This window comes from Pinus tabuliformis, chromosome 7, assembly GCF_031772625.1.
Source record: "Pinus tabuliformis cultivar Carrire ecotype Pingquan chromosome 7, CPIR1, whole genome shotgun sequence".
Taxonomy (NCBI): domain Eukaryota; kingdom Viridiplantae; phylum Streptophyta; class Pinopsida; order Pinales; family Pinaceae; genus Pinus; species Pinus tabuliformis.
In genome coordinates, this window is record NC_142293.1 from 1,915,993,449 (window position 1) to 1,916,012,851 (window position 19,403).

A 19,403-nucleotide genomic window follows, 5' to 3' on the forward strand; every position below is an offset into this window, starting at 1 on the left:
AATGGCAAGGTTGGGTAAGACATTGAATGGTCGCGAATCGCGCCGGTCAAAAGCTTCCAAAGTGTTAGGGGACTGGTTCAGAGTAGGAGAACCAATTGCCTTCCAACAAGAAATAGACATGATGCAGGTGGAAGAACCTTCATCAATGAAAGTTCTGTGAATGGTTTTCTCATTGATGAGGACCTGAATGAGAAAGGAAATCTGGTGAGCAAGATGTGGAACATGGTTTTCTAGATCAAAACATATAAGACTAGAATCAACATGCCCAATACCCCCAATAGCCGACGGTAATGATTTCCATTGAGATGGACAACTTTGAAGTACCTCGAGGGCACTTGAGCCAAATCCTCAAAAATATTATAGTGCTAAGCAGCGCAAGCATTGGGATTGTATGAGGACTTTCACAGCACACCTCGAGAAGGTGGTCGAATGACGGAATAAGGGTTAGGTCGCTCTATATGAAGAGGACCGGAACTTGACAGGGTAGAAGAAGAAGGGGCAACTTCTTTTTCTTTCCCTGCTTTCGGGGTAGGAGTTTGATAATCTTTTGATCAAGTAGCCACATTAATGGGCATACTCATCATGAACACTTGTGAACCTAAGGAAGCAGACGATTGAGGCTGGTCTACAATTTGGTTTGCTGGGACTGAAATGGATCTTTTAGGACAGTTGGGGTCTCTTTGAGCAAACGACTAACTTCAGATCATCTGGGACAATCCTTAGTACAATGGTACTCTTTGTAAATGAGGCATGGATACTTAGGCTTCCGTTGGGAAGCATCACCAACAAACCACTTAGGAGGACCCTATTTTGGGGCATCAACTTTACCTTTGCTTTTGAATTTCTTCTTACCTTTAGAGGATTTTTTCACTGTGGTAGACTGAACAACATGGACCTCTGAGGTTTTACCAGGGCCAGGTAGAATCTGAGGGGGAATATTGGAAGCAATGTTTGAGGCAGACTTATGTTTAGAAGAAGATTTGGAAGTGGCCTGGGACATTGAAGAAATTACTCCATCAACAGGAGAGGTGTAGCCTCTGACTTTGATGTCGTTGGATCATAAGATGGCCTCGGAGCATTAGGTAATAACTCATATAAAGTGCTAGACTGAGAGTAAACAAGATCTAAGTACTGTGCATGAGCAATGGCTTGCTCCTTTGTGACACAACCACCCATATGGATATCACAAGAAATTGGAGCGAAGAATTGTTTGGTGAACCATTCGGTCAGTAACTGATCAAAAATCTCGAATTTGATTAGGCGATGCCTACGTCTCCATTCATGGATGTGATCGGAGATGTGGTTCGCAGCATTTTTCTTGAGTGATGTAAGCAAATAGGTGTCGGTTTCATAGTGCACCAAAAATTGGAAATACATGAGGAAAGCCATGGCTAAAGAGTTGAAGTCATAATAAGTACTTCGAGAGAGCTCGATGTACCACTTGGCTGCAACGCGTGTGAGAGTTTGTTGGAGAAGACGGAGATGAGTAGAATTGTCAACGTAAGAATTCGAAGAGCACCAGAAGTGATATGTAATCACATGTGCTTGAGGATATTCTTTCGCTTTCCCATTGAACTTTGGACAATCACTCGAGATCTTGGATGGGACTGGAGGTGAGTAGGGTAAATGAAGAATTGAATCATTTGTGAATCAAGACACATATGGCAACTCTAGTGTAGCCAAGAATGGAAATTGTGTATTGAAAGGCATTGGAGGTCGATAACTGGAGGAGCCTATCCCTGCTGGTAAGGATTTTGTCCCCATAGTGGACGGTTTTGTCCACAGGGCATTTGATTTTTCCCCCACTATAGGTTACCTTACCCGTAGGGAGGATTATGACCTTGAAAGCCTTAAAGTTGTCTAGCCATAGGTTGTTGATAAGCAACATACAGGTTAAAAGGCTGTTGAGACTGTTGACATTGGACATATGGGTTTTGCACTTGCTATCCATGGACATATGGGTTTTGAACCTGTTGGCCCTGGACATAAGGATTTTGGACCTGGTGTCCTTGGATAAGAGGATTTTGAACCTGTTTCCCTTGGACATGCGGATTTGGGGACTACTGCTGTAGGACTTGACCCTGACCTTGTCCTTACAAAGGTTGACCCTATTGATATGTATATAAGGGTTGTTGCTGCTCAGGTTGGCCTTGCTGCTACGAGGGCCGACCTTGCGGCTGCAAAAGTTGTCCCTGTGGTTGTAGAGGTTGGCCTTGTGAATAAATAGGTTGGGAGGTTTTTTGAACATACTGCATTTGCGGCTAAATGGTTTGTTGCAACTGCTGCAAGGGTTTCCCCTATAGCTATTGCAGTGGTCCCTCCTGCTGCATCATCAAACCCTCCTACTGCATGGATGGCCCTTGCTGTAATGAAGGTTTCCCTTGTTGTTGCATAGGTTTTCCTTGCTACTACAAGGGTACTTGGATAGTTCCCGAATTGAAACCTTGAAAATTTATGTACTATATCTAGCCATAGCCACTGGGAATGGTGGTCAGACTAGGTTGAACGTACTGTCTAGGCTGAAGGGTGTAATGTGGATTTACCATTCCTTGGGAACCATATGGAACATGAGGAGTTTGGCACTAAACTTGAGCCTCATAAGGCTTCTGATACTGGAAATTGCTTGACCCAGATGGACCAATGGGATTTTGGAATTGTTGGTACTGGACATTGCTTGATCTAACAGGACCAGTAGGGTTTTGAATAGCACTAGAGGAATGTTCGTTCACCCCAACTGTGTGAGCATGTGAGCTACTCACATTAGTTGTTCCCAACACCATTGAGACATTTAGATTCTACCCCCCAGGTATTGGAATAAGTTGTGCACTTAGTGGAGGGACCCAAGGACTAATAGAGGCAGGACTCGAGACCGTCAGTTGCACTAGATGGGTGACTTGGACTGACGAGACAAGAGGGTTCAGAACAGAGGACTGCACTGGGATCTGAGTAATTGCAAAAACCAACGTCTGTTGCGGGGTCAGATTCTGAATGAACGGACCTATGGTAGGCATAGCGCCAGACACCCAAATAGGATTATGATAAAGTGAAGAGGCACTAGGTGTACCTGAGACCAACTATGCTAAAGTCACATAATTAGGAGGTAAGTTTCAATAAACATTGATGGGAATTCTTCCCATGTAGGGGAAACCTTTAGGAGGAAACTGATATTCTTCCTCTTCGACAATGTGTGGAGTGGAAACCTCTGAGTGACCCAGAAAGGAGACTAGAAATTTGCCTTTGGGTTCCATGGGTAGACACAAGTGATGATGAATGACCGAAGATGTTCGGGGGATAATTCCAAAGGAATACCTGACTGATTGTACGGACTGTACAGATGCTACAGTGATATCACAATAGGGTCAAACATAGGATTCGGAGGATAAACAACCAGTCCAAGCTGACTGTCAGGAGTCGCCTGATTCGCGGGAGTCTGGATAGGGTGATCTAGAGATTCCAGGCTAATATCATAAAGTGACCCAGTACCTAAGGGAGGTGGAGGACAAGATGACAAAGGTTGAATGCTTAGAATAATTCCAAGTTCAACACCTTGGTCCTCAAGCAACTGTGGTAATTCAAGAAATGGATCCTTAGACAATCTTTCGGACAGAGGAGAGGAAGAGGAACTAGGTGAACCAGATGGTTTAGCAACGATGGATTTGCCTCAAATAACAGGGAAAGAGAGATAAATTCCAGGGCTTTCAATGTACTTTAAAAGTAATACTCACGATTTGGCCTAGAAAATACTAACAGGGATGTTATGGGATCGCGAGAAACAATTTTTTAAGATGCATAAACAAACTAGTGCTCTTTCATGTTTTAAGAGTCGAGAAAGAAGAAAAGGTGACTCTATCACTTTCGATTTGAAGCGAGCTCAAAAGTACAGGTGCTCGGATTAACTTTTAAGCTTAAAGAGTCAGAACGATCAAATGACTACTCACGACGTTCTAGGTAAAAAGGATTACCAGGTAACCATGAATTGTAGAATACCTCTCAGTGAACTGAGAAATATGGGCAAGTGATCTCCCCGAATGTTGTGTTCAGTGTATCACGCTTACAAGGAAGTAGACTCAGCTTCCTATGGATAAAGGATTGCAACCTAGTGGAGTCTCCCTTTGTATACTCGAAGGTATGGGGAGCACAAGTCCGTACGAGCAGTGTCTAGTGCTGAAGCGAATGACCACTGCTAGGTTTAAAGACGTCGGAACGCATCTCTAGATTAGACCTTCTAGATGTGATCGTTAGGTTTCAAATGCACCTTAGGTTAATTGAGTTCATTTCAAAGTTTATCTTGAATTATGTCTCGGTTTTTAGGCCTTAGCGATGTCACTCCAAAAATCATGTATGCAGCTAAATGAGACAAAACTCTTTCAATTCAATGAACTGTTTACACTAGAGAAGGTAGAAAACACAATCAAATGAAAAAAACCAAGAAACTAAAAGAAAAATGATTGTTTCACTACTTTACTTTTTGAAAACAAAATTATGAAAAAAACATTTCCCAATTCCTATTTTCCTAACAAGTGCACTTCAAGCAGTCCTTTCAAAGGTAAAGATAATTCTTTTTCTTTTCAAATGCAAATGCAACTCTAGTCTTCAATGATGCTAACTAACGTAACATATTTATGCAGCAAACTAGAATTTTTTACTATTCATGAAATGACAAAAGGAATTTTTTGTAAAACACTTCAATGAAACAGTTTTCGAGACAATCAATCCTGAAACATATGAAAAGACAAAAAAGAACTTCTTCCAAACTAATGATGCAATGACTCTACCAAAAACAAGACAAGCAATGTGATCTATGCCGGAAAATAGACGTTTAAACAATCAAACGAAACTTTTCAAACTTGAATGATGGAGATCAAAGCAATAAGAGGACTACAAACGAAATGCAAGGAGTAAATTCGCAAACAACTTGACTCACTAAGTTCACAATCAGTGGGATGGATGACAACCTAGATGTCCTAGAGCCACTAACCATCCAAAGACTCAAGAAATCAAGCAAAAGAAGGCAAACCAACAAGCACATAAACCAAGCCAAATCAAGCTTTCCAGTTAGGGAGAAATATCCTAAAACAAGCTAAGAGGCAGAAATCAAGAGAGAAAGACACACTGGTTGAGATCTAGGGCAAGCCCTAATCTCCATCTATAGGCATCAGTGCGACTTCCTAACTAACAACAAGCACCATAAGGGGATCGACACGACTGAGAAAGGGATCAGTCGATCCAGTCGGTGGTAGGGACAGTTGTACGCCCTGCATATCAGAGCGTGGAGGACACAGGTCATTAGTGTCGGCCTTGTAAACTAGGGTAAATAGAAGATTTTTGGGAAATGAGGAGAAAGGGAATAGTTCTGCTCGTGAATAGGGACATAATGGGAGTTTCTTCATGATGGGAAATCATTTAGAGTTCATTGTAGAGGTCCTCTAGGATCATGGAACGGGGAGTAGAGGGACAGTGACAAAATGTTGTATAACAAACGGTGGTGTTTTTTAATGCCCAAAAATCAATTAAGTAATTGTCTGTTGGAGTGAAGGCAGATACATGGAAGATTGGAGATCGATATTGATGTGGAGTCCTGCCAAACTATTGTTCTGGCCTTTCCATTTTTACAACTCTCCAACATTCATTGGTACACATTATTATTGAAAACCCAATTTTCGAAAACCGTGAAAAACAAAATGAATGAATTTTTTTTTTTGTAATAATTAGTATACATTATGATTGAAAACCCAATTTTCAAAACACCTGAAAAAGGAAACAACTGACAGAAATTTCTATAATCTGGGTGCTACGCTATAATTTTTGAAGCATCTGGATTCTCTAACTGCAAATAATTCAATGTGGCTTTGTCTAACGATCTTTGTGCACACTGTCCTAGTTACACGAGCACTCAAAAAGGTTGATGGCATGATCGATGTTGTGGGGTGTGACATATTGGGCTTCAGTGGGAGGGTTGTGCTTTACAGTGGATTGGGACTGATCAACATTCTTGTATATCATGTCTATATATAAATATGCATGTTTCTATGGCAATAATCGACACTATAGGTTTGGCTGAATCGAACCTAAGTGACCACCCAGAATAAGCATGTTTCTGGAATAAGAATATGGCCACTACCTAACCTATTGCTTTAGCTAGGAATTAGGGTGGGGATACAACACGATATTTACTCTTTAACTTACCTTATGATTCGAACGACTGCCAATAAACAAATATGTATGCGGCAATAGCCCTAATCTGAATAAGGCTTAAGGTAACCAACTTACCGGTTAGCAACCAGCCATTGAGGGTACAATGGGTCCTTATCTTATGCTAACAAAGGAAGGAAGGAAGGAGGGTAGGTTTCGGTTGGCCTCGAGTTGAACGCCCAGTTGATGTCCAAGTTAATGACTTTATAAACTTGCACCTCAGCAGACTAGTGAAGCCAGGGTTGGATGAGGTGAATGAGCTTGGATCCTCTTTGAGTGATACAGGGCTGGGCTTTTTGACTGGACCATTCTTTCTTGATTCCTCGGCTAAGCCTGAAGTAACTCCCTTCTATTCGATCTCGTCATATTACATATGGCCCAGAGTACTTACTAGAGGGGCTCAACCAATCATCCATGGCTCTTCGTAGCCTCTTTGTATCAGCCATCTTTCGAAGGGAATATTCTGGTTGTTGAAGTTGATGCTTAGGCAAATAGCTTCCACTTGTTCATCATTGATTATGCCTTCCACTCTGCCTGGAGTCGGAGTTGTGGTTATGTCAATCGGGTGCTATTTTGTGTTTTTTGGGTGGGAATTAGCTCAGGGTAAAATACATTTAAGAACGTGCTCAATTTGGTGTTACTTTGTTTGTTTGGGTGGGAATTAGCTCATGTAATGTTTTTTTGGGTGGGAATTAGCTCGTAAAATACATTTAAGAACGTTAAATTTATTTGAAGGTTTTCGACATTTGTTTTCTTCTAGACATTTGTTTTTTTTTAAATGGTGTGGAAAATAATAAATTTTCTTCATTGTGAAATGTCACAAAAGTATGCATGTTGATCATTTTGGAGGTCAAAATATTTTAAGAGCTTAAATAATTTGAGATGTAAGAGTGAGATACTTGACACAATGAGTTTTTACATTTTGGATAAGATCTTTGTTTCATTTTATATATTAGAATTTTATGATGGGCACACTATGATTTTAGTAGTGTTTGGTAGCTTACAACAACAACATATTTTTCATTTTTTTTCATAGCATAGTTTTTTTCATCTGCACATTAAGTAGGGTTTTATTCATATGCTTGTGCACATCATTGTAACCTTGCTCATCATATCATTTTTAGTAGCACTCGCAAGTTTAGTGATAACCTATCTAGTAGAAATTTCACATACATAGCTCCATCACTAAGTTGAGAAGAAAGTGGAGAAAATATCCATCTAAGCTAGGAGGACCTAATGTGACACATTAGCTCATGATCACCAAGGAGAATCATCACTAGTAGTTCACCTCCCATGAAGGACCCCTTTTTAGATCTTAAATGCTATTTTGTTAGTTAGTTTCATATTTTGTTGTTTCTTCTAGCCTTTATTTTGTATGCATGCCAATTTAAGGATTGACTCTTCAGTTGATGCTCTGTTTGTAAAACTATAACAAAATCCATTGCCAAATGAATAAGGACTAATAATTTTTCTTTGGGATTCATTTATGATTTACTTTCTCTATTCTCTAGGTATATTTTTGCATTTATTTGTGGATGTTTGAGATAAATATCATTAAACCTCATCACAATTATTCTTCTACTTGAAAATTTGCTAGGTTTTGACAACATACAAATAAGATGATGAGTGACATACCTATACCCTTAGTCTAAGGCATGTTACCATAAATCCAACTCTAATACCATTTTGAAAGAAATGAATGTATGTTGTCTGACATATAGGCTCATGCGACTGTATTTTAAAATTCAAGAATGTAGATGAATTAATCATGCACAACAACATTTAAACATGCACCAAAACTCTAGTTTTTTTTGTCCTCTTTCTTTTTGAAAGTTAGTTATCTCCTCTAGTAAAATTCCTTTTCTTATGCATGTTTTGACTCAGACGATTCAAAAGATAATTTTACTCATCACATGTTCTCACTTCTAGGTGATATGACTCTCTCACCCACCTCTTACATGAATTCAATAAAACCACTCCCCTCATGAGTGTACTTAGCCCATGCTTCAACAACATATTGATATGACTCTTCTACCAACCTCAAAAATGCATTCAATGACTGGTTTTAATAACTTGTCAAATGGGGATTATATGGTAATGACAATTAATTTATTCTAATAACATGGGATTTTAGGCATGTGTGATTTACTCTTTGAGCCATTTTTATCCCCCTCTTTTATGAAATGACAGGTACTCTATGAATATGTTCTTGTCTATTTTATAACCAGTGATGTATTTCATATTATTATTTTCAATATAAATGTTTACATATATTTTTTTGTTTGATATTGTTTCCATGACTTGTGGGAGTAGCATGTGATATAAGAAACCATAATCTAGGGCATCTAAGCCATCAAAATCACTTGACGATCACCCCAGGCCTAAACCACACAAACCCTTATCATGGATAATTTTTTTTGGTGTCTCCTCCTGACTTTTGCGATTTTCGCACATTGGTCACCTTACATAATGAAACCATCGAAATCTAATCATGCTAGCAATATTTGGCTACATTTCTACATATTATATATCTTGGCATTTATACATTCATCATATTTAAAAAATACATTTCTAATCTAGCGATCAAAACCAGGGTGTTACATTTTCCTCCCCCTACATTGTTTCACTATATTTCATGCACATCGCCATATAGGTTTTACATGTATATACATAACAAAAATACATCTTATAATTCTATAATTTGAAAATTTAGAAACTCCTATAGAAATTCCAAATGCCCAATTTTCACTCCCCTCAACTTACATAATCCGAGGAAGAGTAGTCCCTTCTCTCCATCACAATCCTTTAGGTTGTCCCACTTAACTTTGAGGGCTCAACCACTGGTCAGACATGAAATATCCAAGCTATGGAATTTATTCATCCTATCTACAAAACATGGAGTATTTAATAATTTATAAACAAATGTACATTCATGTTTCCTCAAAATATGAAAAAATCCATGGGTAGTCCTCCCACATAGCCTCTTCATGCTCCCATGTGGTATCTTAAGGATTGCAGTAGGTCCACTAGACCTTTACTAAGATAATGGCTTTGCACAGGAGCACTTTGAATTTCGAGTCTAAGACCCTTTGTGCTCCACCCAGAGCATAGTCAAATCAATCACAAGGTTAGGATTAGGTACATACTTTTTCAATAAACATATGTGAAACACTTTTAAGAATATTCATGGATGCAAGTAATGAAAGAAAGTATATAACCAAGCTTGTCCTATATATGATTTCAAATGACCCACAATATTGTGCTACCTATTTTGGGTAGCTTCCCAATTTTAGTGAGATCTTTTTAGCCTACACTTTGAAAAAACATGTCCAACCAATCTAAATTATCTATGCATTTTTCCTTTTCTTGCGCAAATTTATACCTATGTTATATATCCTTTATATTTTTCCTTATCTTTAACATATGTTTTTCCATCTCTTTTAGAATATATATTAGCCCACCAATCACTTTGTTTTATAGGTTATCCCAACTCAAAATATAACTTCACAATTTCCTTTTTATATTAATTTCCACAATATTGGATTCCTTATCAATCAAAATATTTGAAGTAATATGTGTTCCTTTCATAAGCTTGTCCATCACTACCATGATGGAATCATCTCACCTTGTTCTCCTTGGTAACTTGGTGATGAAATTTATGGTAACAATCTGTCATTTGCATTTAGGAATGGACAATGGACATATAAATCATGTCGGATATCTGTCTATGTTTAGCCTTTAACTTCTAACATTACATGCATTTGGCTATCTAATCAACCATATGTTTTTTCATACTAAGTCAAAAATGCTGGATTCTTATACCTACAATAGTTTTCTAGTACCATAGGTGTCCAACATATGGTGCATCACACATTTCTCTTATCACTAAATTTCTCAATTCTTGAGAATCAGGAACATAAAGTTGTGTTCCTTTTCAAGATGATTCCATCCTCTTCTAGCATGAAATATTTCATTTTTTGGTGTGAATTACCTTTTTGTAAGCCTTCTTTAATTTTTAAAAAGTGTTAGCTTGATCTTGATCTTCCAAAATTATTTTTTTAAGTTTATGTCGTATATGATAATAGCTATAACATATATTACATGCACCCTCTTGTTGAGTGCATTAACCTCTTTATTCTATTTTCCCTTAATGTTGTTGAAGTCAAATTTAGATTCACTAGGGCATTCCAACCATATAATTTGTCTATGTGAATATTTCAAGCTGCTATTGTCTATTTTCGACTTAAAATTTCATCCCCTAAGATAATATCTTCACATTTCCAATGCATGGATAATGGTTATAAGCTCCAAGTGATTAGTAGCATAATTTATTTCACGTTCTTTTATTTTCTTCAATTCATATGACATTCCTATCTTGCATAAGGGGTCCACCAAGTCCTTTACATGCATTTATGTACACAAAAATATCCTTATTTGGATCTGCATTATTTAGAATAGGTGCATTGGTTAATAAATATTTCACCAATTGAAATTATCTTTACAATTTGTAGTCCATCCAGTTTATACTCATTTTTGTTGCAATGAAATAATTGAATGTACAATATTATAGAAACCCAATGAATATCATGTGGTAACTAAGTAAACCCATAAACTATCTCACCTTTAAAATTTTCTTTGGTCATGGCCAATGTTTGATGGATTTAATCTTCCCTCGATCCATTGTGAACCAAATCATGGATTTTCCTTTGATAGAAAGTGCACTTGCCCAACTTGGCATATAATTATTTACCTTGCAACACCTATAGCACCATCCTCAATTAATGTCACTTGTGCTCCTCTTTTGTCTTGGAGTGTATAAGAATTTCACCCAAGAAGGCAATAATAAATTAGTCTATATAAACTCTAAATACTCTATTCATCAAACATATAAAACTAGAAATTGCACCGCATGCTTCAAAGTAAACATTGGAAGGTGGTAGCATAGGAAACAATAACATAAAAGAAAGAAAAAACTTGTATGCAATTTTCTTTCTTTACTGGAATTTATCTTTTATCATATGTTATGTTTTAGGGATATTTCAACCAAGCCAATATTCTAGAATATCCTCAAAATGAAGGTAATGCACAACATCTTAACGCCAAAGGATTTATGAAAATGCTCTTCATTAATATTCATGAACTATTATAAGTAGGTGATTTAAATCAAAGATTTCATAGCACAAGTAATCTCATATTGCATTTTATTCACAATGCAATGGATAATAGTTTTTTTGGAAGGGATTCAAGATAATGTATGTGCATTTTGAGTCATTTTTATGTCAAATGTTGTTATGACTAGGGAATTTTATTCATTTTAAGTCATTTTTATGTACTTAACATTGCAGAGGGATTTAGAGACCCTCTTAAATGGGTCTCTAAATTTTAACGTTGCAGATGGACTCAAAGACCTCTTTGTCTCTAAATTTAACACTGTAGATGGATTCAAAGAAGGGGGTCTATGAACCCAGCTACAGTGTTAAAATTTAGAGACAAAAGGGTATTCATAATTTTAACACTGCAGATGGAATTATAGACACCTTTCTATCTAAATTTTAACAATGCAGACGGATTCAGAGACCCATATAGTGAAATGTAACACTTCAATATCAAAATCGCAATTTTTCATTTCTAAAGTGACATAATTAAAAATTACTAACATAATTGAGTAATTCATATACTTGTTGTACTTGTTATTTGGTCATACTTTTATTCTTGAACTATAGTAATTTAAGTTAATCATTATTAATTTCATCACTTATTATCCAGTCATATATTTTAGTCCTCGACTATATTAGTCATTTAAGTTAGTCACTTTTAGTTTGGTCACTTATTATCTAGTCATATATTTTATCCCTAGACCAAATTAGTTGTTTAAGTTAGTCATTTTTAGATAGATCACTTAAAATATCTCAAATTTAGTAGTAATTCACTTGAAATAATTGCAATGAATAACAATTTTAGTCACCTAGTCACTAATTTCATAATTTTCTACTAGTGATTGAGCGGCCCCATATTACCACGTATATGCCAACAAAACCAAACAAAAAAAAAACCAAAATTATAACGCTTTTTCCAATCACACGGGGTTCCCACGGGGTTTGACCCCGGGACCTCCCACCAACTACTGAGTTTTTAAATAGATCACCAACCAATGGGTCAAGACAAAGTCTGCCATTAATTTTTATATAAACCTAAATTTTCTTACTAACGAGAGGATAGATGGGCTAGGGCGTGGAACCAAAACAATGGGGTATTGGAACTCGGTGCACACATAGTTCAAGGTGAATAATATACCAAGAGAATATTCCCTAGAATATTTTGGTAATATTCCTATGAGGAAATCCACAAGGAATCTTTTAGATTCCATAGAGGCTCCAAGATCACTATGATAGAAACAAGTCAAGTTTATAGTCAAATTTCATGAAAATTCGCCACGAATCCAATTATGTTGTCCATTTCTTTAGTAAAACTGTGCATGCTTAGGCCATCCCTGAAAGTGGAGGTATAAGGTGTAATTTGATATGTTTGCATTTTGATTTTGTTGAGAATTAATACAAAAGGCCTCCCCATTTTGAGCATGGCTTGAAGACATAGCCCATATCAGATGAACTTCGTTATCAATTTTTGTGTCTCTCTCTTTATGGTTTCATTTTATTTATCTCTTCTGTTACGTGTATGCACTTGAGGTTACATGTTGTTTTAAATGCAATTATGAATGCATCAATGAAGTAACATGATCCAGATCACTATTTCAATAAAAAAACAAAATATTAATGTCAAAGTAATCCAAACATGGGTTAGGACCTTACATATGCCTTTATCATTTTTATTTGGTGAAAATTTTAGTAATAGGATTAAGTTTAATATTATAATATTATATTTTATAACATTAAACCCATTATTATTATTATTATTATTATTATTATTATTATAGTATATGAAAAAGCAATTTGAGACGAGTAGTGGACCCTAATTGTGTACATCCACCAAGAGAGTGTTCCTCTTCGTTGATTTTTAACATGAAATTTTTTCCATGAAAATTACGAAAAATGGAGTTAGATGGTGTTCCTAATGAATACATTAATATGTTGGTTTAAGATTTTTCTTATGATCCAATTTGTCCGCCTCTAAAAGATTACCCTCTTCAGGTACTTTACGATTATGCAATGCTCAAGAGGATTTGGAACACCAAACATGACATTGTCAATTCATACACCTGCCACTCACTCAACATTAGGAATGTTATCCCCGAGGTTGATTTGAGGAAATGAATGTGTCAATACATCCTTGAGGACATAAATCAAACCCTAAGTCTACGTCTTGACATCAAGACTAACTCCACCAACATTTTGAGCATGAGAGACATGGATAATATCTTGAACAAATTGATTTTTAAATATTAAGAATTGTATTTTCATGTTTGGATTCCATTGCTGAGCAGAAAACATGAAACATGCATGCAAAGAAATACTAGAAGGGCATCTGGAAGAAATTGATTTTGCTCCATCCTCATTTCTAATATAGGGATGAAAACAAGGAGACATTTTTGTTAATCAAGGGATATGAATTCTTGTTCATCATAAAGGTGAATGCCTTCTTCTTTTTTTCTTAATTGGTCTACTCCTATATTGATACAAAAATGTTATTATAGAGAGGCAGATGCCTCGAGAGTTCTAGCCATGGAGTTGTCATTCTTACAAAAAACACTTGACATTCTTACTAGAGAACCTGCGTATTGACTTACATCAGGATTTGTAGTATTTGAAAACATTAGATTCCAAATCTTGATAGTGACCAAAACTGACCCATACAGTGACCAGGACTGACTTGTAAATAGCTAGCTCTTGGACAGATACCAACATAAACATAAACATAAACAGACACCAACATATAAGAGAATGCCTCCCTCATAGTGGAGACCGACATATAGAGTTGACAGAGACCTGTTTCAGCGAGCTTGCAAGCATGAAAACTATGTATCCAGAGGGAGTTGAACTTCTTTCTTCAGCAACTGACCAAAAACCAAAGGCACAGACTCGTTCAATCTTCATCCGAGGTTGATGGCTGTTCTTCTACAATTCGGCACCCAAATTGGTCTGTGTCTTTGGAATCAGAAGGATGGGCCGCAGAACTTGAAGGGTCACCTCCCGCTGGTGCGCTAGGGCCAGCATTTGCGTTTGAATTCATAATTGGCAAGCCGCCTATATCTCGGCACTGGGAAATGCTCTGGTCTGCCATGCGATGTTCCAGAGGAGCCCCAGGATTAACCTCCCCCGAACCCACAGCGCCCTCACACATCTCGACTGTAACTGAAACGATGAAGGATGAGTTTCCAAGAGAACAGGGAATGCAGAACCGGGTTGTATGCCAGTGAGAGTGATGTGAACATGCTTCAGCTATGACTTGCCCCCTTCCCCTGCCCCTGCCACTTCTTGTAGCAGGATATTTGTTGCAACCGAACTCCGAAGCGTCTGACGAGGGGTCCGATGTGGTAGAGGATAGCTGGCGGGAGACTCGGCCACGAGAATTTCCCCGTCTGCACCCCATTTTGGGTCGTTCTCTTGGCATTTTGTGAAGAACGGGACTGACAAATGGAGAGGGAATGGAAAAGAGGCGACTGAGGAGTAGGCACACCAAATGTAATGGAGACTGAGCGCGCTAATAACTGTCAGCACCATGAACCAGAGCCGAAGGAAAGCAGGGGATGGAGTTAGCGCTTGAGGAACAGCAAGGAGCTGCCACCTCGTTGAACCTGAAAGCGCGCGGAGGAGAAACAGGAATAAGGACCAGACCAGGCGCCATCGCAGATAAACCGTGTTCAAGGGAGGGCAGCGTTAATGCTGCAATGAATAAGATTGTGCGAAACCATATTTCCGTCCTCCTGCATTTACATTTGGCGATTATGAGCGGCCACGCACCCACCCTCCACGCCACCTTCGTACCCTTGAGCTGACTATTCACCCGCATTTGGGAAGGTGAATGCCTTCTTAGTTGACACCATATAATACTTTATAAAAGGAGTTACTTGACAACACTCTAAAATTTATATGTGTCACTTGTAAGGAACCACATTTATGTATCCAAAATAAATAGTTTTTTCATAAAGAGTGAGTTGTACATGCCTCATTACTGGGGAAATTAGGATTGATGGCACATATATTTCCAACAAGGCTATTTTCCATTCATTACATTATCTATTTTTCAATTAGGAAAAAAAAAAATGAGTAGTCCATTGTTGTGATCAAGTAAATATTGCTTATGCTTTTGTAAATACTTCAAACAAAACTGAAATACCTTTTAAATGAGAGCAACATTTCCTACTCATGCATCCACTTTAAATTTTTAGTATGTTGCTTGTATATGCATTTATGAATAGGTGAAATATGAATGTGAAAACCTACCAATATTGGAAAGAGTTAATATCTCTCGAAATAAACTTAGTGCCACACCAAAATTATTAATACTTAATTAAAACTCCCATGGGACCTAGAAAAGATTCCTTCATCATTTTATGTTTAACACTATATTTTTTTCCCAAAGGAAAAGAAAAAGTGCATATATTAAAAAATGGAGTACATGCATGTCGATGGCAGTCATTAAAGTATGCATTAAGAAACAAAATCATCATACTTATGAATATCTATCGCATCTTTATTCGATAACCACTATTCTTCCTATATCAAGAAAAACGATCCATTGAGAGTCTTGTACATAAAAATAGATGAAAACAAAGGACCAGAGTATAGTCTCCATAAACTCCACCTTGACCCCTTCAATGAACTCATAATGACTGACTAAACTTGTGGGGAGGGAGAGCAATTCCTCTAAAATTAACTCACAGAGAATATCATAGTATGGGATCAAAGATCTAGAAACTTGTTGGATATCAATTAGAAGAAGATGGTTCAAGAAAAAATGGAAGAAGAAATAGCCTTGCAAGCTAGACTCTCCACATTAGTTATTCTGGCTAACACTAGAGATATTTTGAGGTCTAAAATGAGTCTCAAAACAAAAATGTACAACTAAAATCAACTTTATAAGAACTAATAGGATTCGATATGATGATGTCAACCATGATGGATGATTCACCTTTTTTGGAGTAAAAAAATAAGAAGATTAAAAAAAATTAAATCAAAAACTACTTTTTCAACTCATATTTTCAACTTATCTCCCTATGGAGTTACTCAAATTTCGGAGCAGGAGCTCTTGTCAGATGCAAAATTTAATTCCTCATCCAAGGAGTATCAATGATGTATACTTTCGATGGACCCTTCTATATGAAAAATGAGAAATACATGAAGAAACATGATTGCAGTCACGCTTCTTCATGTATTTTTCATTTTTCTTATAGCATGGTCCATCGAAATTATGCAACATGGGTACTCCTTGTATGAGGAATAAAATTTTACATCCAATGAGTGCTCCTGCTTGAAATCTGAGTAAAATCATAGTGAGATAAGTTGAAAAAATATTTTTTCTTTTTTCTTATAAAATTTGATGATGCAATCTAATCTGATTTTATTATTTCCACTATTATTTTATAATATTCTTTATGAGGCCCATTTTAGACCTAAAAAAATCTCTAATGAGACCTGGCATAGAAGCCCTTTTCCTATACTTTATCACAACTTTATAGGCTTGCTTAGTAACCGATAAATTATTTGCAAGATGGATCATGTAAGAAAAGGATTTCAATTAGTCCAACGTATTGAATTGTTCAAAACCAAGGATTGATAATTGTATTCTTCTAGCCAAGATGGATTAAACCTGAAATTAATAGCTTCTAAATCCCCAATAGGAAATAAGTATAAAAGAATAGGCCTATGATCATAGAGGCTGCCCGCTTCGACATAAGACTTTGAAAAACATCATGAGTTCAAAAGACATTTCGAATCAAGGAATTATTCCAGACATTTAGAAACTTCATTACCACTTGAGTTCCCATTCCTCGAAGTAAGCAATAACTTGATTCTCTCCATATCAATAAGGTTATTCTTGATCACAAAATCCAAAAAGAAGGGACATTTATGGATCCAATTGGGGGTTGGAACCTAATACTTCTCACAAGGATAACATGAAATTGAGATTGCCCCCTAGAATGATAAATGGATTCACCAAAGAACATGTGGAAACCAAATATTCCTAATACGTAATGCAATTAGAATAAGGCCAATAAACATTTAAGATTGAAAAAGGAGAACCACAATCTTTTCACTCCAATTTCAACAAAATGGCTAAAGGTAAAATGGAAAAGGAAAGCTCCTTGCAAGGAGTGCTCCATTGAGTAATAAACCCAACCAAGAGTCAATCAACATCAATATGGAAAAAAGACCAAATTTCAAAAAAAATTCAAGCACCTCTTTGGCGTTTACCCTAGAATACATAGTCTCCTGTATCAAAATAATATAAAAATTGTTTCTTGTAATCAACCATTTGAGGGATATACTTTTACAGGAATCCTTGAAACCCTCACGTTGAAGGAGAGAAAGATCATATCAACCCTTTGGAGTGGAAATTACTAGCCCTAAGGGCCTACGAAATTGAGGCTTGTTTTCCTCTTTTGATCTCCATTAATGCTTTTCTTAAGCTTTGTGAAGATTGGATTTTCACCCTACTAGATTGGTGGGAAGAAAATCTTATGCTTTACCTCCACTTAATGAAGGAACTTCCTTCAATTTAACATGAGGAAAAAAAACATAGCTCATATTCTCTTCAAAAGCATAGACATGAGAAATAGGAGCATGGGAGGGGGACAAATTCTAAGTAGAGGGAAATGTATTATCATGAACCTCTAGTTAGTCCTTAGAGGAGGAAAGGAGGGGAGACAACTCTAGGTGGGTCCACAATGCACAAAACCTCAAAAGAGGAGCAAGGGGAAGTCCAAAGAGGAATGTTATGAAACCAGCTCACAAAAATATAGAAAAGAGAGATCAACACCTTAGAATTCAGCCTCTTCGAGGGGGAAACCTCCTTTACATTACATAAATGAACAATTCTTGGATGATTCAAATGACAAAACCTCCTTTCTATATATAGGAGTCTAAGGAGTCACAATATAACCTAGCTGACCTAACAATAATAATATAAAGCCAGAAAAATAACAATAGAGGGATTCTATGGGGCACAATAATAAAAATATGGGGATAATAGGAGCACAACAATGTTAATAAGGGATGCAACTACAATAGTAATGGGGTAATCACTAGTATTATAAGGACCCAACATGCCCCTATCCTTCAAAAAGGTGTTGTCCTCAACAGTTGAGTAGTTCTGGATGCTTCTGTATAAAATTCTCATCCTCCCATGTGGAATCTTCAGCGGATAAGTTCTTCCACTTGATAGGATACTCCGAAATTGATCGATTTCGTAGTTGTAGAGTTCTTGTTTCTGTGACTGCTTCTAGTTCCAATATAATTTTTCCTTCCTCGTCAAGTTTTGGCAATATTGTTTGAACTGGGAGCTTGTCACCTATAACCTTCTTTAAAAATGAAACATGGAAAACTGGGTGCAATCGAGAAGCTGCAAGAAGCTCCAATTTGTATGCCATAGTACCAATCTTTTGCAACACCTTGTACGGACCATAATACTTTGGTGATAATTTATTATCCTTCTTAGCTTGCTTGAGGGACATTTTCTTATATGGTTGTAGCCGTAGGAATACCCAATCACCTACATAAAAACTTCTTTCGCTGCGATGTTGATCTGCCTGTTGTTTCATTTTATTCTGTGCCAACACGAGGTTATCCTTTAAGAGTTGGAGGACTTGTTGTTTATGTTCGATGTGATGTTCCACTGCTTGAACCTTAGAATTTTCTCTTAAATATGATATGATGGATGGTGGCTGATATCGATAAAGCGCCATAAATGGGGTCATTTTGGTTGCTGTATGGAAGGAAGTGTTATACCACCATTCAGCTAGAGGCAACCATTTGACCCATTGTGTCTGTTTATCAGATACAAAGAAACGAAGATATCCTTCTAAACATTCGTTTACTATCTCAGTTTGCCCATCAGATTGAGGATGATAAGATGAGCTATGAGCTAACTGAGTACCAAGACAAGAAAATAATTCTATCCAAAAATTTCCAGTGAAAATGGGATCTCTTTCACTTACAATAATCTTTGGGTTTCCATGTAGCTTTTGAATTGTTTCCATAAATTCAGTAGAAACTGTACTGGCTTTAAATGGATGTGATAATGCACAAAAGTGT